Consider the following 26,416-nt stretch of genomic DNA (forward strand, 5'->3'; position numbering starts at 1 on the left):
ACAAGGCATGGCTATTAACTCTTCTGTGTTGGTTGGCTGTAACATCTAAGGCCTAGATTCCTTTAAGCCAGTTACATACAACACGGTTTTCCACCAGATGACATCCTGCAGCATCCTGCAGGGAAATAGTTGAATGTGAAAAAACTGTACATCTTGTAAATTGAATATTTATGCAGACATAATGTATTCTCTCTCTATATCACAGACAAATATTCAATCATTTGATATAAGTATGTGTCTTGTAATGTGAGATTTCAAAACAATGTAGTGTATTTATTGGCTAAAGTATGTGAACGTTTCAAGCTCTCAGGTAAAGAAGTCTTTGGAAATGGCTTCTACAAAGTTAGGTGCCGACATGAGGATACCGATGGTGCAGAGGATGGTGAAGAGAGAGAAGGCCATGAGACAGAGCCGGTCGATCACTGACGCCGCAAACTTCCACTCGTTGCACACCAACTCATCCTCATCTTGGTCGCGGAAACGCTTGGCGATGTAGCGCACCTCATCCAGGAGCTTGGCCAGATCGGGCTCCAGGCTCCCCGCCGAAGAGGTGGGCCGCGTGGGCAAGAGCACCTCGTCCTCCCCCCGACCACACACCAGACGGCCGCACAGCACTCCGGAGTCGGGGGAGGTGGCAGCTGTAGTGTAGTGCATGCTCTCCAGGCCGATGTAGAGCATGTTGCCGTTGGTGGAGTGGGGGGCTGAGGCGCTGGTGTTCAGGTCCATGCTGGTGAGGCTCCCACGGGGATGCTTGTTGTGGCAGGCCGGGCGTACACGGTCCTCACCGGGCCGCTTCATACGCAGGAACCAGGCGCACCAGTTGAGCAGAATCACCCGAGTCTTCACACAATCAGAGAGTAAAACCAGAATGAATGTACTGTGCCGGCAGTGTACTGACTGGAGATACTAAGAGAGAGAATTTTAAACTTTCACTCAAATCCTCCCAGCATGATTCCTTTGAATGAGGTGTTCTGACACTCAGTGGTGACGATCGCACGACAACAGTGTTCCCTGGCCCTTCACGCTATCATGGCTGCCTAATCCTCCCCTGCTTCTAATTGTCCAAAAGTCTTCCTCAGCCCTCCACTATGATAGCCAATGTTCTAGCACAAAATGGCTACTGGGCATCACTCAGATTGGTGCTACACATTGTCAGTGAATGACTTTCCCCTTACCAGGCAAAGGGTTTTGAGAACTATTCTAAAGCACTCTATCACTGAAAGGCTTTCTTTGGCAGAATCACAACAATGGGAGTCCGGATGTAGAACTAGTGAGTAACTAATAAGATTTCATAGTAATTCCAGATACTGAGTTTGTGTAAAAATACACTCACCCACTTAGGCATCTTGCTTCCATCAGGATCGTGATGGTGATATTGTAAGACCAGAACCGTAGCGATCACAGAGAGACCCACAATGACCATGGTGGTGGCAAAGTACTGAGCTACAATACAGAGATAGAGATAGAGATAGAGATAGAGATAGAGAGAGATAGAGAGAGAGATAGAGAGAGAGATAGAGAGAGAGATAGAGAGAGAGAGAAAGAGAGAGAAAGAGAGGACAGAGAGGAAGAGAGATGAATGTGGACAGAGGACTAGTGGCTAAATGACAGAACTCCCCATACCATAAGTTACTGAAATGGGCATAATTTTATCTCAATGAGAGGTTCTCATTTGTCACTCTTCCCAAATCAATATCTTTCAGGTTAAGAAATAGCCTCCCACACAATTGAGTGGTTTGATAAATACAGAGATTAGGAATTTACACTAAGTCACTTCCAAGCCTCCAATAGCTCTTCCTCTCCTGAAGATTATTAAATTATACTGTTGGCCTTTTCAAAATGGCAGCCATTACAATCGTAATTTCCAATTTAAAAATAGACAATCTTACCGATTAGAGGTACTGAGTCAGAGGTTGCAGGCATGATCTCTGCAACCAGCAACATGAAGACGGTCAGTGAGAGCAGCACTGTTATCCCTGGAACGAAACGTAAATGAGTTAATGTAGTCTGTGTGATTAACAGTATGGTTATTTTGGAATGTGAAATAATCCTTAAAATTATATTAAACAGACATTACACATTTTAACAAACACCATTTTACACATAGGCCTAACATTATTTTGTACATTTCTGAGTCGTGTTTTTTTTTAACAAAATGGCTCGCTATGAATACCAATCTATAATTTATTCAGGTGGAATCATCTGCTGTATTGTGTCACATTGCAGCATATTATCCCTGTGTACCCAATGGGTTCAACTGGATTTCACCAAGGCATATTGAGCGGCATTGTATTCTGTTCTATTCTAGTCTGCATTTCACTGTGCTCTGTTCTATTGTTTATCCCATCCATGTAATCAAACAGTATTCTGTTTTATTATTATGCTAATTTACACAGTCTTCGGTTTCCTGCTTTTGTCAGAATCCAGTGCTGCTTCACTGGGTTTTAGCCTACAATGACAGAGGGATCTGAAATAGCAACATCTACTATTGTGGTTCATCATCATACTGCCTTGAGGCGAACAGGGTTCGAGTGGAAATGTGGGAACAACATCAAACACCTGTGGGTGGAGATTTAAGACAATCCCCCCTGAAGCTTGCTAACGAGCTTGCTGGGTCTCTAAGCCACTGAATTCCAGGGATAGAACGGGGACTGAATATCTCTAAGTGATTAGGTGTCAATTCCTCGGTATCTCAAAGCACACCGGCTTACCTTTCACTCGCTAGGAACTTCTCTTCTGTGTGTTCCTGACAATAACCATAGCAACAGCTACTTTTCCCAAATGTCAAACTCGTCAGCCAGGTAACAAACTACCAGCCAGGTAACAAACTACCAGCCAGGTAACAAACTGCCAGCCAGGTAACAAACTGCCAGCCAGGTAACAAACTGTCAGCCAGGTAACAAACTGTCAGCCAGGTAACAAACTGCCAGCCAGGTAACAAACTGTCAGCCAGGTAACAAACTACCAGCCAGGTAACAAACTGCCAGCCAGGTAACAAACTGCCAGCCAGGTAACAAACTGTCAGCCAGGTAACAAACTGCCAGCCAGGTAACAAACTGTCAGCCAGGTAACAAACTGTCAGCCAGGTAACAAACTGTCAGCCAGGTAACAAACTGCCAGCCAGGTAACAAACTGTCAGCCAGGTAACAAACTGCCAGCCAGGTAACAAACTGCCAGCCAGGTAACAAACTACCAGCCAGGTAACAAACTGCCAGCCAGGTAACAAACTGCCAGCCAGGTAACAAACTGCCAGCCAGGTAACAAACTGCCAGCCAGGTAACAAACTACCAGCCAGGTAACAAACTGTCAGCCAGGTAACAAACTGCCAGCCAGGTAACAAACTACCAGCCAGGTAACAAACTGCCAGCCAGGTAACAACTCAGTAAATAAGGTGTTGGTAGCTAAATTATTTAAATCTTAGACAAATAGTAGCAATATATCCTAAGTAGGTCCTCTGCAGCTCAGTTGGTAGAGCATGGCGCTTGCAAAGCAAGGATATTGGGTTTGATTCTCGGCACCACCCATACGTAAACAATCTATGTACGCATGACTGTAAATCGCTTTGGATGAAAGCATCTGCTGAATGGCATATAGGTTATCAATTGGCACATTACAAAAGGGAAATGTTGAAAATATCTCTATCTAATCCGCCCAGAGTCTGAGCATGGCTGAACTAAGAAAATAAACCAACTAAGACTTAAAAACTAAAGACAGTAGAAATATAATTATTAACGGCCGTGACTCACTCGATGCGTTCTCAGATTGAAGCACAATTCTCCTCGCTAAATGAAAAAACATCAGCCAGGCATGTCTAAAATAAGACTTCAACTGAGAAGACAGCTCGCTGATTTAATTTCCGACAGCTATTGATCGTAGAGGCTTGACCTGTGACTCACTGTCAGGGATGTCCCAAATGGAACCCTTTAACCCATAGGGCTCTGTTCAAAAGTAGTGCACCATTAAGGGAATAGGGTTCAATAGTAGTGCACTATAAAGGGAATAGGGTTCAATAGTAGTGCACTGTAAAGGGAATAGGGTTCAATATTAGTGCACTGTAAAGGGAATAGGGTTCAATAGTAGTGCACTATAAAGGGAATAGGGTTCAATAGTAGTGCACTATAAAGGAAATAGGGTTCAATAGTAGTGCACTATAAAGGAAATAGGGTTCAACAGTAGTGCACTATAAAGGAAATAGGGTTCAAAAGTTGTGCACTATAAAGGAAATAGGGTTCAATAGTAGTGCACTATAAAGGAAATAGGGTTCAATAGTAGTGCACTATAAAGGAAATAGGGTTCAAAAGTTGTGCACTATAAAGGAAATAGGGTTCAATAGTAGTGCACTATAAAGGGGATAGGGTTCAATAGTAGTGCACTATAAAGGAAATAGGGTTCAATAGTAGTGCACTATAAAGGAAATAGGGTTCAATAGTAGTGCACTATAAAGGGAATAGGGTTCAATAGTAGTGCACTATAAAGGGAATAGGGTTCCATTTGAGACACAAGTTAATGTTGGCAGGTGTGTTCACTGCACCCCCAAGGACCATAAAGACAACAGCAGTGTTGACCCTGCCTGGATGTTCATGTCTCTCTTTCCCCTGATCAACAGTCCCTGTCTCTGTTCAAGTCAGCCATGACAGTTTCCTCAGTAGGAACTGAAGGAGAATACATCTTCCGTTGTGCATTGATCACTTCTAAAAAGGCTGACAGATAATGGTGTTGGTTGGTTGATATAGTAAGTCTTCATCATAAAGGCAGATGGTGTTTTGTGATGGTCACACTTTCCACTAAGTTTGATTCATAAATCTTTCATGTTGCATAGTGTGTAAATACTGTACTAAAAACAACATGGCAGCATTAAATCATATATTACAGCAAGATGTTTTTTTATTCGTTTGAAGTTTGACTGACTACATCAAACACATTTCCTGCTTTCCCCATCACCCCTCTAGACACTCAAACAGCTGCCACACACACACACACACAGCTCTTTTGGAGAAACACTGGGTTAATTAAGGAAACCTTCTCCATTGCAGGCTCCTAATCTTTCCAACGAGACGTGTAGACATACATAAATCGCCCGGCATGCCTTGATGCCTTATACAGCTCGAAGCCAACAGTCAGCACTCAGCCAGGTTCTGAGAGATGGAAATAGGATGTTCAATATGATTCTCTTAGCACTGAATGATAAATCAGAGTAATCTGGAGACTGAAGCCTGACTTCTGAAAGGTGAATAAGAATTTGCTTGATGACCAACTGCTGGAGCTTTTCATTAATATTTTTCCAGTGGCTGGTTTCCCTCAGTGAGGATTGAGTGAATACTGAGTTATAAACTCAAAATAATAATAATAAGTGTATTACCTTATGAGAAGTATAGGGTGTCTTGCCTGGCATGTAGGTTTTAATTTAATTTTAATTTAACAAGTCAGTTAAGAACAAATTCTTATTTTCAATGACGGGCTAGGAACAGTGGGTTAATTGCCTGTTCAGGGGCAGAACAACAGATTTGTACCTTGTCAGCTCGGGGGTTTAAACTTGCAAACTTTCAGTTACTAGTCCAACGCTCTAACCACTAGGCTCCCCTGCCACCCCAAGCTAGATTGCCCCAAGCTGGGTTGATTCTAGCTTGAAATATATGTTTAATTGCCACACAAATCTCCCATTGACATCAATGAATATCATGATGTTTGTACTTTCATTTTAGAATTTGTCACAATGAGAACTCCTTAGATGACAACCCCACACCCCTAGTTACAGTTGTTGATTTAATAACCTATTTATGTTTAATGTCCAATAGTAGTAATCCACCCAACCATCCATCCACCCACCCACCCACCCACCAACCCACGGAGCTGACCCAGTGATATCTTCTCCCCAGAGTCTGCAGGCAGTAGGAAGACAAGCAGGGCCAAGGTGGAGATGAGAACACATGGGATGAGGAGGTTGAGGCCATAGTAGAGGGTACGTCTACGCATCACCACAGTAAAGGTTACGTCAGGGTAAGGCTCCTTACAACAGTCGTAGAAGCGCTCATTTCTGCGCCCCGGCACCTCTGTATCATACACCAGGAAGACAACAATATAGGAAGTCAATTACAGTTTGAGGACTCAATTTGGGTTGTGATGATTTGCAGTAATGGATGTCTTTTTTTCCCCCAGGCAAATGAATGGTGGTTCACAATGAGGAAACTTTTGTAAGTTAAAGGTATTGGGAGTTTGACCCTGAATCAAATGATCCTGTTAGTTTTCATCAGTTCCCCATTACAGTAATAGTGTCTGCCATTTTTTAATAAGCAGTCCAACATGCAAGAAAAACTATATTCAGCACTGGGATGGCATTTCATTAGAACCCCTCTCTTGTTAACACATTAGTCAATTTGCCAGGGATTCCGTAGAAGCATTTCATTAGAACCCCTCTCTTGTTAACACATTAGTCAATTTGCCAGGGATTCCGTAGAAGCATTTCATTAGAACCCCTCTCTTGTAAACACATTAGTCAATTTGCCAGGGATTCCGTAGAAGCATTTCATTAGAACCCCTCTCTTGTAAACACATTAGTCAATTTGCCAGGGATTCCGTAGAAGCATTTCATTAGAACCCCTCTCTTGTAAACACATTAGTCAATTTGCCAGGGATTCCGTAGAAGCATTTCATTAGAACCCCTCTCTTGTAAACACATTAGTCAATTTGCCAGGGATTCCGTAGAAGCATTTCATTAGAACCCCTCTCTTGTAAACACATTAGTCAATTTGCCAGGGATTCCGTAGAAGCATTTCATTAGAACCCCTCTCTTGTAAACACATTAGTCAATTTGCCAGGGATTCCGTAGAAGCATTTCATTAGAACCCCTCTCTTGTAAACACATTAGTCAATTTGCCAGGGATTCCGTAGAAGCATTTCATTAGAACCCCTCTCTTGTAAACACATTAGTCAATTTGCCAGGGATTCCGTAGAAGCCAATTTCACTAAAGATCTGTACTGCTGAGGAAAAGCCTTTAAAATGAATTCTCCTATTTTATTTAAATGTGATCAATCATACATACAGGATCTAGCTTTTATAGTTTGACCATCGAGTTTGAAAGTTAAACTCAAAATTTAAAAAAATATAGTCTGGGTATATTTGTGAGTTATCCCAAACTTCCATGCTTGTTCAAAACAGTTATTGTAATCATTTTATGTAATATTGTAATTTAGACACTTTTATCCAAAACAGATACTGTGAGAAGAATAACGGTATATGGCCCATACAGGACTGGCAGCACAGTCTTCCAAACAACCTTGCCATCAGAACCCAGGTTTTGTGATGACAATATCTTGTCCAATACTGGCCAGCCACTAACTCTTACCCACTAGGTCCCACTCTCCGTTGGGGATGTAACCTGTGATATCTGCCTCGATCATCTGTAGGTCCAGAGACCAGCCTCCATAGGTCCAAGAGCCAAATTTCAGGTCACACCTCTGGAGATCAAAGGGAAACCAGCGCACATCGATGTAGCAGGTGCTCTTGAAGATGCCTGTGTTGGAACATGAAGAGGAGAGAGGAGAGAAACATGAGGAGAGAAAGAGAGGGAGATAAATGGGAGGGATGGAGAGAGAGAGAGAGAGAGAGAGAGAGAGAGAGAGAGAGAGATCATTTTCAGAGGGTATAAAGATATGAAAGACAAAGTCCTATACACCACAACAACAGTCCTATACACCACAACAACATTCCTATACACCACAACAACAGTCCTATACACCACAACAACAGTCCTATACACCACAACAACAGTCCTAGACACCACAACAGTCCTAGACACCACAACAACAGTAAACAGTCCTATACACCACAACAACAGTCCTATACACCACAACAACAGTCCTATACACCACAACAACAGTCCTATACACCACAACAACAGTAAAGACACCACAACAACAGTAAAGACACCACAACAACAGTAAAGACACCACAACAACAGTAAAGACAGTCCTATACACCACAACAGTAAAGACACCACAACAACAGTAAAGACACCACAACAACAGTAAAGACAGTCCTATACACCACAACAGTCCTATACACCACAACAACAGTGAAGACACCACAACAACAGTAAAGACACCACAACAACAGTAAAGACACCACAACAACAGTAAAGACACCACAACAACAGTAAAGACACCACAACAACAGTAAAGACACCACAACAACAGTAAAGACAGTCCTATACGCCACAACAACAGTAAAGACAGTCCTATACACCACAACGACAGTAACAACAGAGTCTTATACACCACAACAACAGTAAAGACAATCCTATACACCACAACAACAGTCCTATACACCATATCAACAGTAAAGACAGTCCTATACACCACAACAACAGTAAAGACAGTACTATACACCACAACAACAGTAAAGACAATCCTATACACCACAACAGTCCTATACACCACAACAACAGTCCTATACACCACAACAACAGTAAAGACAGTCCTATACACCACAACAACAGTCCTATACACCACAACGACAGTAAAGACAGTCCCATACACCACAACAACAGTAAAGACAGTCCTATACGCCACAACGACAGTAAAAACAGTCCCATACACCACAACAACAGTCCTATACACCACAACAACAGTAAAGACAGTCCTATACACCACAACAACAGTAAAGACAGTCCTATACACCACAACAACAGTAAAGACAGTCCTATACACCACAACAACAGTAAAGACAGTCCTATACACCACAACAACAGTAAAGACAGTCCTACTCCACCTACTCTATAGTATATTAAGGGGCTTGGTCAGACAGCACCTACTCTATAGTATATATATTAAGGGGCTTGGTCAGACAGCACCTACTCTACAGTATATTAAGGGGCTTGGTCAGACAGCACCTACTCTATAGTATATTAAGGGGCTTGGTCAGACAGCACCTACTCTACAGTATATTAAGGGCTTGGTCAAACAGCACCCACACTACAGTATATTAAGGGCTTGGTCAGACAGCACCTACACTACAGTATAGTAAGGGGCTTGTTCAGACATCACCTACACTACAGTATATTAAGGGTCTTGGACAGACAGAACCTACACTCAGAGCCGTGTGGCCCTATATGTAACGAATGTCGTCGGGAGAAGGAGAAGAGGACCAAGGTGCAGCGTGGTAAGTATTCATAATACGTTTAATAAATACGAACACTAGAACAAAAACAACAAACGAACAGTTCAGCAAGGTGCAATACACAAAACAGAAAACAACTACCTACAAACACAGGTGGGAACAGGCTACCTAAGTATGGTTTTCAATCAGAGACAAAGATAGACAGCTGCCTCTGATTGGGAACCATACCAGGCCAAACACAGAAATACAAAACATAGAATTCCCACCCCAACTCACGCCCTGACCAAACCAAAATAGAGACATGAAAAGGAACTAAGGTCAGAACGTGACAGTACCCCCCCCCCCCCCCCTCAAAGGTGCGGACTCAGGGCGCAAAACCTGAACCTATAGGGCAGGGTCTGGGTGGGCATTTCACCGCGGTGGCGGCTCTGGTGCAGGACGTAGACCCCACTCCACCTTAGTCTTGGCCCACTTAGGTGGCGCCTCTGGAGTGGCGACCATCGCCGCCGACCCCAAACTGGGGACCCTTACCGCGGGCCCAGAATAGAAGGGAGACTCTGGCGGCGCCGGACAGGCGGGAGACTCTGGCAGCTCCGGACAGGAGGGCGGCTCTGGCAGCTCCGGACAGGCTGGAGGCTCTGGCAGCTCCGGACAGGCGGGAGGCTCTGGCAGCTCCGGACAGGCGGGAGGCTCTGGCAGCTCCGGACAGGCGGGAGGCTCTGGCAGCTCCGGACAGGCGGGAGGCTCTGGCAGCTCCGGACAGGCGGGAGGCTCTGGCAGCTCCGGACAGGCGGGAGGCTCTGGCAGCTCCGGACAGGCGGGAGGCTCTGGCAGCTCCGGATAGGTGGGCGGCTCTGGCAGCTCCGGACAGGAGGGCGGCTCTGGCAGCTCCGGACAGGCGGGAAGCTCTGGCAGCTCCGGACAAGAGGGCGGCTCTGGCAGCTCCGGACAGGAGAGCGGCTCTGGCAGCTCCGGACAGGAGAGCGGCTCTGGCAGCTCCGGACTGGAGGGAGACTTGGTTCTGGGAGCAGGCACAGGACTCACCAGGCTAGGGAGACATACAGGCGGCCTCTTCCTTGGCGGAGGCACCGGATGCACTGGTCTCGAGCAACGAGCCTGCACAACCTGTCCTGGCTGGATCCTCCCTGTAGCCCGGCAAGTGCCGAGAGTTGGAACAGACCGCACTGGGCTGCGCTGGCGAACCGGGGACACCGTGCGTAGGGCTGGTGCCGTATAACCCGGGCCGAGGAGACGCACTGGAGACCAGATGCGCTGAGCCGGCATCATCCCTCCTGGCTCGATGCCCACTCTAGCCCGGACGATTCGAGGAGCTGCGATGTAGCGCACCGGGCTATGCGTGCGCACTGGGGACACTATGCGTGCGTTTCACCACATAACACGGTGCCTGCCCGGTCACTCTCTCGCCACGGCAAGCACGGGGAGTTGGCTCAGGTCTCCTACCTGACTTCGCCAATCTCCCCGTGTGACCCCCCCAATACATTTTTGGGGCTGCCTTGCCAGCCGTGTTCCCTAAAATCGCTGGCTCCCTCTACCTGCTGCCTACGCTCTCCTGGTTGCCTCCACCTGTTTCCATGCGAGGCGATCCCTTCCAGCTAGGATCTCCTCCCATGTGTAGGAATACTTCCCGTCCAGAATGTCCTCCCATGTCCATGAGCCCATTCCACGCTGCTCCTGGTTACCACGCTGCTTGGTCCTTTTTTGGTGGGTAGTTCTGTAACGATTTTCATTGGTGGAAGGAGAGGAGGACCAAAATGCAGCGTGGTACGTATCCATAATACCATTTAATCAAGAATGAATACAAAATACAAAAGAACAAGATAATAAATGAAAACCGAAACAGTCCTGTATGGTGCAAACACTGAAATGGAAAATAACTACCCACAAACCATAGTGGGAAAACAGGCTGCCTTAGTATGGTTCTCAATCAGAGACAACGATTGACAGTTGCCTCTAATTGGGAACCATACCAGGCCAAACACATAGAACTACAAAACATAGAATGCCCACCCCAACTCACGCACTGACCAACCTAAAACAGAGACATAAAAAAGGAACTAAGGTCAGGACGTGACAATGTAAGTGAATTGCGGGAACAGCAATCAGGTAAACCTGTGTTCTCTCCTCTCCAAGTTTATCAGCAAATAACAGTAACGTTAAGTTGATGTGCTAGCTTGCAGCGCATCTCTCTCTAGTCTGTCTGTCTTGCTAACCTAGTTGGGCAGTGCATCTCTCTCTAGTCTGTCTGTCTTGCTAACCTAGCTGGGCAGTGCATCTCTCTCTAGTCTGTCTGTCTTGCTAACCTAGCTGGGCAGTGCATCTCTTGTTCTGTCTGTGTCTTGCTTGCTTGCCAGCCACTTCCAGGGCTGTGTTCTGTGACTTTGTGCCTAACAAAAGTGAGAGTGAAATACAACTATTTATTATGTTTGATAAACGCCAACGCTGTTTATAAACTGCAGCTCAGAAAAGATAACCGTGTCGCAGCAACCTCTGTGCTAACACAACATGAGCTTCAAATATGCGTACAGCTGGCTTCAGCAAATACTAACACAGACCCAGTACAGCTGGCTTCAACAAATACTAACACAGACCCAGTACAGCCAGCTTTAACACAGACCCAGCAACCTCTGTGCTAACACAGACCAAGTACAGCCAGCTTCAACAAATACTAACACAGACCCAGTACAGCTGGCTTCAGCAAGTACTAACACAGACCCAGTACAGCCAGCTTCAGCAAATACTAACACAGACCCAGTACTGGCAGCTTCAGCAAGTACTAACACAGACCCAGTACAGCCAGCTTCAGCAAGTACTAACACAGACCCAGTACAGCCAGCTTCAGCAAGTACTAACACAGACCCAGTACAGCCAGCTTCAGCAAGTACTAACACAGACCCAGTACAGCCAGCTTCAGCAAATACTAACACAGACCCAGTACAGCCAGCTTCAGCAAGTACTAACACAGACCCAGTACAGCCAGCTTCAGCAAGTACTAACACAGACCCAGTACAGCCAGCTTCAGCAAATACTATGACAGACCCAGTGGAGAGAACTTGATCTGCGCATAAGTCGGGGACAGACTCTTGACCAGATACAAATGACAGTTTTGGAGGCTGAAAGAAAGTGATTATGGGATGTCCTTACATGTTTAATAAGTATCACCCAATCTATGGCTGAAATAAACCTAGCATTCTCAGGGATTCATCAGACAAACTCTTCCAACCAGATAATGGAAACTTCCTAAAATAGGTTGAATTACTGGCAAAATTTGACCCTTTATGGAAAATCATCTCAACAAAATTAAAGATGGAGAGAGCCGCCCTCATTACCTTTGGAAGCGCACACAGAATGAGATGATACAGACAGTGAGTGACAAGATTCTGGAAGCAATAGTGACTCAAGTAAGAGACTCAAAGTACATCTCCATTATCTTGGTCTGTACACCTGACATTACTCACCAGGAGCAAATGTCCATTATTCTGAAAAGCGTGGCTTTAAAGGGAAAGCCAGAGATCAAGGATCACTTCCTCGGCTTTGTGAATGTTGAGGTTACAACAGGCTTGAATCTGTCCACTGTCATCTTAGATAAGCTGAACGAGCTCAAGATTCCATTTGAAGATTGCAGAGGGCGAGCTTATGATAATGAGACCAGCAAGAAAGGCAAGCACCAAGGAGTAAAGCCAGACTGCAAAAAAAAATCCCAGAGCCGTGTTCATCCCATGTGGAGCACATACTCTAAACCTTGTCATTGCAGATGCTGCCAAATCTTCAAAAGATGCAGTTGGGTTTTTTGGGCATTAGTGAAAGCTCTTCACCTTCTTTTCAGCGGGCACACAAAGATGGAGTGTTTTGAAGAAACACGTGAACATAACCGTGAGGTCATGGAGTGACACTGGGAGAGTAGGCTCCAAAGTGTTCATGCAATCAGGTATCGGGCTTCTGAGGTTCGGGAGGCATTACTGGAAGCCAGACAGATGATCAATGATCCTGCGGCCAAAGTGGAGGCACGAGCACTTGCAGAGGAAGTTGGGTCCTACCGCTTTTTGAATTGCTGTATCGTATGGTGTGAGATACTGACAATGACAAACAAGGTGAACAAGCTCCTCCAATCTGCCTCAATGCAGTTGGAGATCACAGTACATTTAATCTCAAATGCAATGGCCTCCCTCACTACATACTGGGAAACTGGATTCTCTGAGGCCCAGACAACAGCCAAAAGCATTTGTGAGGAAATTAATGTGGAGGCTGTTCTGAAAGAGAAGAGACTGGGAAACAGCAAGAGACATTTCAGCTATGAGGCTCCTAATGAACCAGGAACCGATGCACTGAAAAACCTTGATGTCAACTACTTCAACATTGTGGTCGACTCTGCTGTGACATCCATGGATGAGAGATTTGAAACACTCAGGTGAACCAGGTGAAAACCAAATATGGAGTGCTGCTGAACTTCAGCACTGCCTCTCAGATGTCCAGTGAATCTTTAAAGGCTCACTGCATGGAAGTTAAAAACACTCTAACCGTCAGAGATGTCTGTGACATCAGTGGAATGGATCTGGCACATGAGATTCAGAATGTACCTGATCTGCCATCAGACAAGATGACTGCCTTTGAGCTGCTTTCCTTTCTCTGTGAGAAACACCTGGAGGAACTCTATCCTAACCCTTTCAAAATGAAAGCTCATCAAAAGCTACCTGAGGTCTTTCATGTCACAGGAAAGTTTGAGTGGTCTGGCCATCATGAGTATAAATCATGATATGGGGAATCACATGTCCTATGATGACATCGTTGATGATTTTGCCTCAAGAAAGTGCAGAAGAGGAATATTTTGATGGTAAGATTTTAATAAAAAAATTCAAATGTTTACACACTTAGTAACATTTAAGATTGTATAGCAGATGTGCATTTATGTAAATAACTGCGTAACTATGTGAGATACTTTCTCAATTTCTTCCAGACAGTCCAGACAGACTGGTGCCCAGACAGACTGGTGTCCAGACAGACTGGTGCCCAGACAGACTGGTGTCCAGACCGACTGGTGTCCAGACGGACTGGTGCCCAGACAGACTGGTGCCCAGACAGACTGGTGCTGAAAATGCTCAGGCTGTAGAGGGAACCAAAGTTAATCACATAGCTGTATACAGTTGAAGTCAGAGGTTTACATACACCTTAGCCAAATACATCACATTTTTCACAATTCCTGACATTTAATCCTAGTAACAATTCCCTATCTTAGGTCAGTTAGGATCACCATTTTGTTTTAAGAATGTGAAATGTCAGAATCATAGTATAGAGAATTATTTATTTCAGCTTTTGTTTCTTTCATCACATTCTCAGTGGGTCAGAAGTTTACATACACTCAATTAGTATTTGGTAGCATTGTTTAACTTGGGTCAAACATTTCAGGTAGCCTTCCACAAGCTTCCCACAATAAGTTGGGTGAATTTTGGCCAATTCCTTTGGATGGGCCAACTTTGGAAGTATGCTTGGGGTCATTGTCCATTTGGAAGACCCATTTGCGACCAAGCTTTAACTTCCTGACGGATGTCTTCAGATGTTGCTTTAATATATCCACATAATTTTCCCTCCTCATGATACCACCTATTTTGTGAAGTGCACCAGTCCCTCCTGCAGCAAAGCACCCCCACAACATGATGCTGCCACCCCTGTGTTTCACAGTTGGGATGGTATTCTTTGGCTTGCAAGCCTCCCTCTTTTTCCTCCAAACATAACGTTGGTCTTTATGGCCATTATGGCCATTTTTGTTTCATCAGACCAGAGGACATTTCTCCAAAAAGTACGATCTTTGTTCCCATGTGCAATTGCAAACCGTAGTCTGGCTTTTTTTATGGTGGTTTTGGAGCAGTGGCTTCTTCCTTGCTGAGCGGCCTTTCAGGTTATGTTGAAATAGAACTTGTTTTACTGTGGATATAGATACTTTTAATCCTGTTTCCTCCAGCATCTTCACAAGGTCTTTTGCTGCTGTTCTGGGATTGATTTGCACTTTTCACACCAAAGTACGTTCATCTCTAGGAGACAGAATGCAGCACCTTCCGGAGCAGTATGACGGCTGCGTGGTCCCGTGGTGTTTATACTTGCGTACTATTGTTTGTACAGATAAACATGGTACCTTCAGGCGTTTGGAAATTGCTCCCAAGGATGAACCAGACTTGTGGAGGTCTACAATTTTTTTCTGAGGTCTTGGCTGATTTCTTTTGGTTTTCCCATGATGTCAAGCAAAGAGGCACTAAGTTTGAAGGTAGGCCTTGAAATACATCCACATGTACACCTCCAATTGACTCAAATTATGTCAAATAGCCTATCAGAAGCTTCTAAAGACACAGTCAACTTAGTGTATGTAAACTTCTGACCCACTGGAATTGTGATACATTGAATTATATGTGAAATAATCTGTCTGTAAACAATTGTTGGAAAAAGGACTTGTGTCATGCACAAAGTAGATGTCCTAACCGACTTGCCAAAACTATATTTTGTTACCAAAAAATTTGGAGTGGTTGAAAAATGAGTTTTAATGACTCCAACCTAAGTGTATGTAAACCTCCGACTTCAACTGTAGGTTTTATTTGAGTATTTTGAGACATATCGCTGCAGCCATAGCCTACAGCCTAGGCTTATGTTTACATTGTATAGACAAAGCTAATTGTATAATATTGTGAGGACTGGACTCATTACCAGGCAGCAGTGCGAAAGCTCAGTGTTATATTTTGTTATTTTCTATATTTTCTATTATTTCTTATTTATGTTAATGTTAATATACACTTATCTTAAGATTCTATAGGAAATATTATGATAATTAAATAAATATGGCTTGTTTATACCTCAGTCTGTTCTGTATAGGTCTACTTATTCTTAGACCGACAGATGGAGCAAACTGTTTTAAAGGAGCGAGGATTGTAATGGGAGCACTGAGGTGTCAGGTGTGACTGTGTGGCAATGAACAATGGTTTACATGTTCTCACGGGTCAGGTAGGAGGGCCCCTTAGCAGAATGTTGCTTAGGGCCACAGGGAGGACAGGACTGGCTCTGCCTACATTGTGTTGTGTTGTCTGAAGACAAAATAAGAATGACAGTGTTGAAGATTGTAGAAACTGAAAAAAATCTACTTCTCACCCAACCACAGTTAAAAAGGGAGTTTAAAGGCCCAGTGCAGTCAAAAACGTGAATTTCTACTTTAAAAAATATATATATTTCCACACTATGAGGTTGGAATAATACTGTGAAATTGCGACAATTATGAGAATGCCCAGAGTTTTTTTCAGAAGAGCTGTTTAAAAATACATTTCAGCCTGTTTTGGTGTTATAGAGTTTTGGCCTGACATCACCAGGCAGTGAATTAGTTAATAGAACAATAAGAAAGAGAGTTCCAAACCTCTCTTGCCAATAGCAGATCGTTTTCAGTTGTCCCCTCCCCACTCAGACCACTACCAGACAGTCCTAACTGAATTCTTACTTGAGAAATCTTTGCCAAGAAGCCATTTTTGTTTATTTTTGACCAGTTTAATTGAAAACTATCACAGTAAGTTACTTAATTGTTACCCAGAAATGATTTGATAGAGATAAAAACCTCTGAATCGGACCTTTAACATTGTGTTTTTACACCCACAGCTCCTTGGTAGAATGTTGCAATTCTATGAGATTTTACCACCTACTGTTCTCTTTGATATCTTCAGGGACTATGGTTGTGTCTCGAATGGCACCCTATTCCCTACATGTGATGTGGGCTTAGTCCAAAGTAGTGCATGTGAACTACATAGGGAATAGGGTGCTGTTTGGGACGCAGTCATGATGACATACATCATGATTGACTGAAGGGAAGTTACAGGAGGATTGTCGGGTCTCTTGGGCGGGAGGGAAAGAAACGAGGACAAGCTAGAAAAGTAACAAATAAATAGATTTCATCTGCAGTGAAGTGGGACTGAAACTGGACTGGTCTTGTATTGGTTGGAAGGAAAGACAGCATTCTAATGATCTTCTTCGTCTTCTTCTTTGTAATTCTTCTACCTATTATTATTCTGCACCAATTTCAGGCCCCCAGAAGTGTAGAAATAGACAGATAATAATAGGGCAACATTTAAGTAGTGTATTTTGTGATAATACGAAGACATGTATTTCAAAGCAATATTTCTCAACTGACAGAATGGTGTTAAATCTGCTTAGTACGAATATCAACTATCTGAGAATATTAGATTGAGTTAACGGGGTTCATTTCACTTACAGTATAAGTACTGTATAAAAATCCCACTCAACCAAAATCAACTGCATTTCTTTCTCACGCTGGGTTAAATGTTGAGAATGGTTTATTGTCATATCTGGACATGTCTTTAAAAGCGGCAATCAGCAGTTGAAACGATAACAAAGCAAACCCCCTGCCACTGTTTCGCTAAAAAGCTGAGGGATGTGGGGCTAGAGAAATGCAACCACTCAAATTCATATACAGAGCTATAGATGCAAGGAGTGACCAGCCATGATATCACAATTATAGTTGTAACCATGTTTTGAGGCTATAGAGTGTTTGTTTACAAACATTGGAGTAAAACAAACGTATATTTTGGGTTACAATGGGGTACGACAGTTGAACTAAGCTCATGGGGCATTTATAAGTTATATTCTTAAATAATCAATGGGTACATATATTTATTTCATCAGTCCAAAAATGGACGTAGCTATTGCAGATTGCCCCTTTAAAGAACAGATGGTCAATTGAACATAGTGGTAGAGCTTTCAGAATCATCTCATATCAAAGATGAAATTGGATTATGGTTCCGGGATGTTGGACGAAACAATAAATAAAGTGCTTTGAAAGCCAAAACATCCTTCCTACCACGATATTGATCTAATGACTGACTGTGCATTTGGCTTGTGCAGTGGAGGTCAGACAGTCCTAGCAAGACTAGCCTCACGCTGTGGCGTCATCTTCACTGAAACCTGACATTAACTCAAGGTAACTGAAACGAGTAGAGTGAATCCAAAAATCATTCCTTACCCCAGGATACTTCAACGGGTCAATATATTTTTTCAAGCTGGGCTAAAGCACGTTTGGGTACACTTTCTTTCCGGGAGTAGAGTGAAGTTAATGGTTAAGGTTATGATTGGGGGAGTGGAAGCTGATCCTGGACATGTACAGTGGCTTGCAAAAGTATTCACTCCCCTTGGCATTTTTCCTATTTTGTTGCAAACACATGTTATTTAAATTGATTTTTATTTGGATTGTAATGGACATACACAAAATAGTCCAAATTGCTGAAGTGAAATGAAAATTTTTTACTTTAGAAATAATTAAATAAATTCAAAAAGTGGTGTGTGCGTATGTATTCACCCCCTTTGCTATGCGGCTCCTAAATAAGATCTGGTGCAACCAATTACCTTCAGAAGTCACATAATTAGTTAAATAAAGTCCACCTGTGTGCAATCTAAGTGTCACATGATCTCAGTATATATACATACACCTGTTCTGAAAGGCCCCAGAGTCTGCAACACCACCAAGCAAGGGACACCACCTAGAAAGTGGCACCATGAAGACCAAGGAGCTCCAAACTGGTCAAGGACAAAGTTGTGGAGAAGTACAGATCAGGGTTGGGTTATAAAAAATATCTGAAATGTTGAACATCCCACGGAGCACCATTAAATCCATTATTAAAAAATGGAAAGAATATGGCACCACAACAAATCTACCAAGAGAGGGCCGTCCACCAAAACTCACAGACCAGGCAGGGAGGGCATTAATCAGAGAGGCAAGAAAGAGACCAAAGATAACCCTGAAGGATCTGCAAAGTTCCACAGCGGAGATTGGACTTTCTGTCCATAGGACTACTTTAAGCCGTACACTCCACAGAGCTGGGCTTTACGGAAGAGTGGCCAGAAAAAAAGCCATTGCTTAAATAAAAAAATAAGCAAACACGTTTGGTGTTCACCATTAGGCATGTGGGAGACTCCCCAAACATATGGAAGAAGGTACTCTGGTCAGATGAGACTTAAATGTAGCATTTTGGCCATCAAGGTAAACCCTATGTCTGGCACAAACCCAACACCTCATCACCCCGAGAACACAATCCCCACAGTGAAGCATGGTGGTGGCAGAATCACGCTGTGGGGATGTTTTTCATTGGCAGGGACTGGGAAACTGGTCAGAATTGAAGGAATGACAGATGGCGCAAAATACAGGGAAATTCTTGAGTGAAACCTGTTTAAGTCTTCCAGAGATTTGAGACTAGGATAGAGGTTCACATTCCAGCAGGCCAATGACCCTAAGCATACTGCTAAAGCAACACATGAGTGGTTTAAGGGGAAACATTTAAATGTCTTGGAATGGCCTAGTCAAATCCCAGACCTCAATCTAATTGAGAATCTGTGGTATGACTTAAAGATTGCTGTACACCAGGGGAACCCATCCAACTTGAAGGAGCTGGAGCAGTTTTGGCTTGAAGAATGGGCAAAGATCTCAGTGGCTAGATGTGCCAAGCTGTAATTGCTGCAAAAGGTGGCTCTATAAAGTATTGACTTTGGGGGGGGGGGGGGGGGGGAATAGTTATGCACGCTCAAGGTTTCAATTTTTTTGTCTTATTTCTTGTTTGTTTCACAATAACAAATCTTCAAAGTGTAGGCATGTTGTGTAAATCAAATGATACAAACCCCCCCAAAAATCCATTTTAATTCCAGGTTGTCTGACAACAAAATAGGAAAAATGCCAAGGGGGGTGAGTACTTTCGCAACCACTGTACCTAGGGGAAGTGTTTTTTATTGTATTTTTGTTTCCCCTTTATTTAACCAGGTCGGCCAGTTGAGAACAAGTTCTCATTTACAACTGCGACCTGGCCAAGATAAAGCAAAGCAGTGCAACACAAACAACAACACAGAGTTACACGTGGAATAAACAAACGTTCAGTCAATAACACAATAGAAAAGTCTATATTCAGTGTGTGCAAATGAAGTAAGATTAGGGAGGTAAGGCAATAAATAGGCCATAGTGGCGAAATAATTACAATTTAGCAATTAACACTGGAGTGATAGATGTGCAGAAGATGAATGTGTAAGTAGAGGTACTGGAAGGAGAGTTTACAGTCTTACCAGACACCTAGATATTTGTAATTGTCCGAACCGTCCAGAGTAGTGATGCTAGATGGGCGGGCAGGTGCGGGCAGCAATCGGTTGAAGAGCATGCATTTAGTTTTACTTGCATTTAAGAGCAGTTGGAGGCCACAGAAGGAAAGTTGTATGGCATTGAAGCTCGTCTGGAGGTTGGTTAACACAGTGTCCAAAGAAGGGCCAGAAGTATACAGAATGGTGTCGTCTGCGTAGAGGTGGATCAGCGAATCACCAGTAATAAGAGCGACATCATTGATGTATACAGAAAAGACAGTCGGCCCGAGAATTGAACCCTGTGGCACCCCCATTGAGACTGCAAGAGGTCCGGACAACAGGCCCTCCGATTTGACACACTGAACTCTGTCTGAGAAGTAGTTGGTGAACCAGGAGAGGCTGTCATTTGAGAAACCAAGACTGTTGAGGCTGCTGATAAGAATGTGGTGACCGACAGAGTCGAAAGCCTTGGCCAGGTCGATGAATACGGCTGCACAGTATTGTCTTTTATCGATGGCGGTTATGATATCGTTTAAGACCTTGAGCGTGGCTGAGGTGCACCCATGACCAGCTCGGAAACCAGATTGCATAGCGGAGAAGGTAGGGTGGGATTCAAAATGGCCGGTGATCTGTTTGTTAACTTGGCTTTTGAAGACCTTAGAATGGCAGGGTAGGATAGATATAGGTCTGTAACAGTTTGGGTCTAGAGTGTCTCCCCCTTTGAAGAGGGGATGACCGCAGCAACTTTCCAATCTTTGGGGATCTCAGACGATACAAAAGAGAGGTTGAACAGGCTAGTAATAGTGGTTGCAACAATTGCGACGGATAATTTTAGAAAGAGAGGGTCCAGATTGTCTAGCCCAGCTAATTTGTAGGGGTCCGGATCTTGCAGCTCTTTCAGAACATCAGCTATCTGGATTTTGGTGAAGGAGAAATAGGGGAGGCTTGGGCAAGTTGTTGTGGGGGGTGCAGAGCTGTTGACCGGGGTAGGGGTAGCCAGGTGGAAAGCAGCCACAGAAAAATGCTTATTGAATTTCTCATTTATCGTGGATTTATCGGTGACAGTGTTTCCTAGCCTCAGTGCAGTGGGCAGCTGGGAGGAGGTGCTCTTATTCTCCATGGACTTTACAGTGTCCCAGAACTGTTTGGGGTTTGTGCTACATGATGCAAATTTCTGTTTGAAAAAGCTAGCCTTTGCTTTCCTAACTGCCTGTGTATATTGGTTCCTAACTTCCCTGAAAAGTTGCCCATCGCAGAGGCTATTCGATGCTAATGCAGTACGCCACAGGATGTTTTTGTGCTGGTCAAGGGCAGTCAGGTCTGGAGTGAACCAAGGGCTATATCTGTTTCCTAGTTCTACATTTTTTGAATGGGGCATCCTTATTTAAGATGGTGAGGAAAGCACATTTAATGAATAAACAGGCATCCTCTACTGACGGGATGAGGTCAAAATCCTTCCAGGATACCCGGGCCAGGTCGGTTAGAAAGGCCTGCCCGCTGAAGTGTTTTAGAGAGCGTTTGACAGTGATGAGGGGTGGTCGATTGACCGCGGACCCATTACGGACGCAGGCAATGAGACAGTGATCGCTGAGACCCTGGTTGAAGATAGCAGGATGGTTGGTCAGGATGATATCTATGAGGGTGCCCGTGTTTACGGATTTGGGGTTGTACCTGGTAGGTTCCATGATAATTTGGGTGAGATTGAGGGCATCTAGCTTAGACCCCAGAGCCAACTGAACAGGTCAAATCCATAGAAGGTGAGCTTTTATGGTTCAGTGGAACTGACTTGGGAAAACAGAGTTAATGTGGAAGGTATTGAATATGGATATCCAGGGATTCTACTTGAGCTATACTTACCTGGAGGCAAGTAGGAGCAGGACCCAGAGGAGTTGACCAACACATTGGTATGGAAGGTAGCATCAAACCTCTCGTCGGCACTATGGGAGAACATGGATGTGTTCAGTTAGTGGGCATTAGTGTAGTCGTTCCCAAACCCGCTCCTTGGGGATGCCCAGCCATTCCAAATACGAGTTACATTCCAACACTACAGTAGCACAGCTGATTTAACAAATTATTGCCTTGCTGATTGGTTGACTAGTTGAATTAGGTGTGCTGATTGGTTGACTAGTGGAATTAGGTGTTCTGATTAGTTGACTAGTGGAATTAGGTGTTCTGATTGGTTGACTAGTGGAATTAGGTGTTCTGATTGGTTGACTAGTGGAATTAGGTGTGCTTGCACTGGAGCGGTTGACAGGCCCTTAGAAGAGGGTTGGGACCCACTGCATTAATGTGCAGACTGCAACACAACAGTCTTTTATTGGTGTGGTAGTATGACCTTGAGCTGTGAAAACCACGATCATGAATCATACAGCTATAAATCACTAGAGCAACACAGACTGTTAATCAGGATGTAGCTCCACCTCCATTCATACTACTCACAAAGGATTACATGGCAAAGAAAATGTACTGTATTAATTCCATTACTGTAGCTGGGGTTAAAAAGTTAAAAAGATATGCCAGCCTTCGAAATGAGTATTCCTGCCTCATTATTTTCTAGGTTACCGTGTGATAGAAGACCTGAAGTATGGTTCCTTTGTTGCAGCATAGCAACAGCTACATTCCCCTAGAGATGGCCTAGTCAGTGTAGAGCTCTGTCTCTCACAATACATAATGCACTCCTCCAACTGAACTCCCAAAGGTTTCAATAGGAATGGAGAAAGGTGAGCTCAAGTTAAAAGAGTTGCCGTTCCACGGGAGGCAAAAAGCCACCATAGTGGAATGTAATTGACTGGGGTGAAACTAAGGCTTTGTTCAGAAGAACAGTGACAGATAGGGACGAGAATGTTGTTTTCTGCATTAGGGGGAAACAGGCAGGGGGTTCTGCTGTTACCATTTTATTTACATTAATTTACATTTTCTTCACTGTGATTGTCCTTGAAGAAAGTTTATGAGGGTTAATGGTATACAATAGCATATGGAATTCTGAATTTTTGGTGAAATACTCTTTTGCTTTTTCTGACTTGATTTGAGTGAAGAATAGCCTTGCTGGCCAGCCTTACTTAAAACGCACATCATTCTGTAAGCTCACGAGATCAGGCTGGCTCCTAAAGAAGCAGTTCATGCTATTATAATCTGTGTATTGTACATTTCCAATGTTAGGAAAATAGTTTATTTCCTCAAATCAACGCTGTCATATGGCAATATGTTCAAAAGCATTTAATGTACAAGAGGTATGAGCTCAACACCTGTCTTACAAACTATATAAGTCCTGCTTCCACCTCATGCTAATACATTAGAGGCCATAGTAATGGAGTTGGCCAGCTGTATAGAGCAAGAATTGGTTATGGGGTCCAAGATTACTGGTATAGTACTAACCTGTTATACAGCAGGATGTCTGGCTTCCAGATTTGGCTATCAGGGAATCTCACATTGGCCACCCCAGGGTACTCCGACTGATTCCACTGCAGGTAATAATCATTCCAGTACTGGAGAGAGAAACATAACACACTCCTCATATTCTCACCACTCCTCCACACACGTTTCCAGATAAGCTAATTCCATTAGTGGGAGGTTCTGTGGCCTCGCATCGCTTGTTGAACCTGATCACGGTTTGATAAACAAAGTATCCATCTATGCAGATGAATCTGAAAATGGAAATGGTCAAAGTTGTGTGGGAACTGGGGAAATCAGGCATTGCATAGCAACCAATGAGAAGCTGTTAATAAGGAACATATTTAAAGGGTATAAGAAGTGTAGGAGTGTTAACTATAGTTGTTTGTCATAGCTGTTTGTATTACTGCTTGTTATATCTAAGGCACAGGCGGCTGCCGGAACCTTAATTGTGGAGGACGGACTCATAGTAATGGCTGGAATGGAACAAATGTTATCGAACACATCAAACACCTGGTTTCCATGTGTTTGATACCATTCCATTAACTCAATTCAATACATTATTATGAGCCGTCCTCCCCTCAGCAGCCTCCTGTGGGACTCTAAGGGTATTGCTGACAGAACCCTGTCTTTATTAAAGACCCAGAGCAGATCAGATTAGAATCTGTCCCAGTCTTTATTAAACACCCAGAGCCGATCAGATTAGAATCTGTCCCAGTCTTTATTAAACACCCAGAGCAGATCAGATTAGAATCTGTCCCAGTCTTTATTAAAACACACAGAGCAGATCAGATTAGAATCTGTCCCAGTCTTTATTAAACACCCAGAGCAGATCAGATTAGAATCTGTCCCAGTCTTTATTAAACACACAGAGCAGATCAGATTCGAATCTGTCCCAGTCTTAATAAAACACACAGAGCAGATCAGATTAGAATCTGTCTCAGTCTTTATTAAACACACAGAACAGATCAGATTAGAATCTGTCCCAGTCTATAATAAACAACTGTATCAAGGAATAAACATTTTATGGGATTAAGGCTATGCTACAATCTTTTCTAAAAAATCTACACTTAACTGCCAAAATAAAGGAAACACTTGAGTAAATGAGGGATACAAAGTACTGTATATTGAAAGCAGGTGCTTCCACACAGATGTGGTTCCTGAGTTAATTAAGCAATTAACATCCCATCCTGCTTAGGGTCATGTATAAAAATACCTCAGTGATTTTGAAAGAGAGGTCTCAAAGGAGCATAGGGGGTTTTAAAGGAGCATATGGGGTTAAAAGTGTGTGTGTGTGTGTGTGTGTGTGTGTGTGTGTGTGTGTGTGTGTGTGTGTGTGTGTGTGTGTGTCTCAGTCACCAGATCTCAACCTAATTGAACACTAATGGGAGATTCTGGATGCCTGAGACAGCGTTTTCCACCACCATATTATGTCATTTCTTGTGGAAGAATGGTGTCACATCCCTCCAACAGAGTTCCAGACACTTCTATGCCAAGGTGCATTGCAGCTGTTCTGGCAGGCCAACGCCCTATTAAGACACGTTATGTTGGTGTTTCCTTTATTCTGGCAGTTACCTGTATATTCCAATTCTAATTCAAATGTGGATGACTAAACAAGTCATGGACATAGTGACCATTATCCATCAGTTTGAGGGTTGTAAATGATTGGTTTGAAAAGGTAATGAGTCTTACAATGGCCTACACATCCTGTATCATACTTTGAGATTTGAGATGGGTAGCGTGGACTGTTCATCATTTCAACAACACCAGACTGGTGTAACAAGGTGAGGTTTCCATACGTCATGTTTGATATGCCATGACACATCACAACCAATGGAGCCCTAGTATGGAGCATGACTAAGCATACCCTGTCAAATAATTACATGTTCATGCTTTTTAGCCAGTGTATCGTCAGTTTTCATTCTTTATATGGGAGGTTGGCAGTCATGTTGTTATCAGTAAGTGTTAGCAGACATAACAAATGGAGGTTACACCACCTCATGAGTGTACTGTAAGTGTAGCAATATCAACACGGTCTCAATTACTTTCTTTAGCAAGCTGTCCTGGGTGCTCAAACAGATTACCTCCGAGTCTAGAGATGGATGTCGGTTTGAATAGATTTCATTGTCTTAATGTAACTTTCTCTTCCCCACCAGAGGGTTGAGCCACAGACCGTGGATAGTTATCAGAGGGATACTATAATAGCCTGTTTCTGGAGTAAGGTCAAATCTATCTATAAGGTCTATGGAGTGGCTCTATGAAGGACTGACTGTCTGGAGGTTGTCCATTCGCTAAGGTGATTTAAAACAGCCAACACAACATTCATACAGTTTGCTGATGAGGCGAGAGCGGGAGAGGACTTACTGTCATAAAACATAAACGTCATCTTCACTCAGTTGTGTGTGACTGAGTAGCTTAGTTATTGTTCCCGAGTTGACCAATTTGCAAGATAGATGGAGGTGTAGTGTACTGCAGTATGGTATAATATTGTATAGTGTAGTGTAGTCTAGTGTATTGTACAGTACAGTACAATACAGTATAGTATAGTGCAGTATAGTACAGAACAGTATATAGTCTAAATTAAACGTATTGAAATAGGCAAATGGAAAAAAGTCTTACCAGCTGCAGCCATATGTTGGTTGTTAAAACCTGGTTCTTCTCATCCTGTTGCATTGAGAGATAGATGAACATGTCAGTTTGTAACATCAGAGAGAGATAGATTAACATGTCAGTTTGTAACATGATAGAGAGATAGATGAACATGTCAGTTTGTAACATGATAGAGAGATAGATGAACAT

General features: G+C 43.4%; 1 pseudogene; it reads right to left on the minus strand.

Moving 5' to 3' along the window:
- Positions 1-306: 306 nt before the first annotated feature.
- The window catches only part of LOC139384792 (neuronal acetylcholine receptor subunit alpha-7-like), a 46,557-nt pseudogene continuing 20,447 nt past the window's right edge, over positions 307-26,416 (minus strand).

This window comes from Oncorhynchus clarkii, chromosome 26 (assembly GCF_045791955.1).
Source record: "Oncorhynchus clarkii lewisi isolate Uvic-CL-2024 chromosome 26, UVic_Ocla_1.0, whole genome shotgun sequence".
Taxonomy (NCBI): Eukaryota; Metazoa; Chordata; class Actinopteri; order Salmoniformes; family Salmonidae; genus Oncorhynchus; species Oncorhynchus clarkii.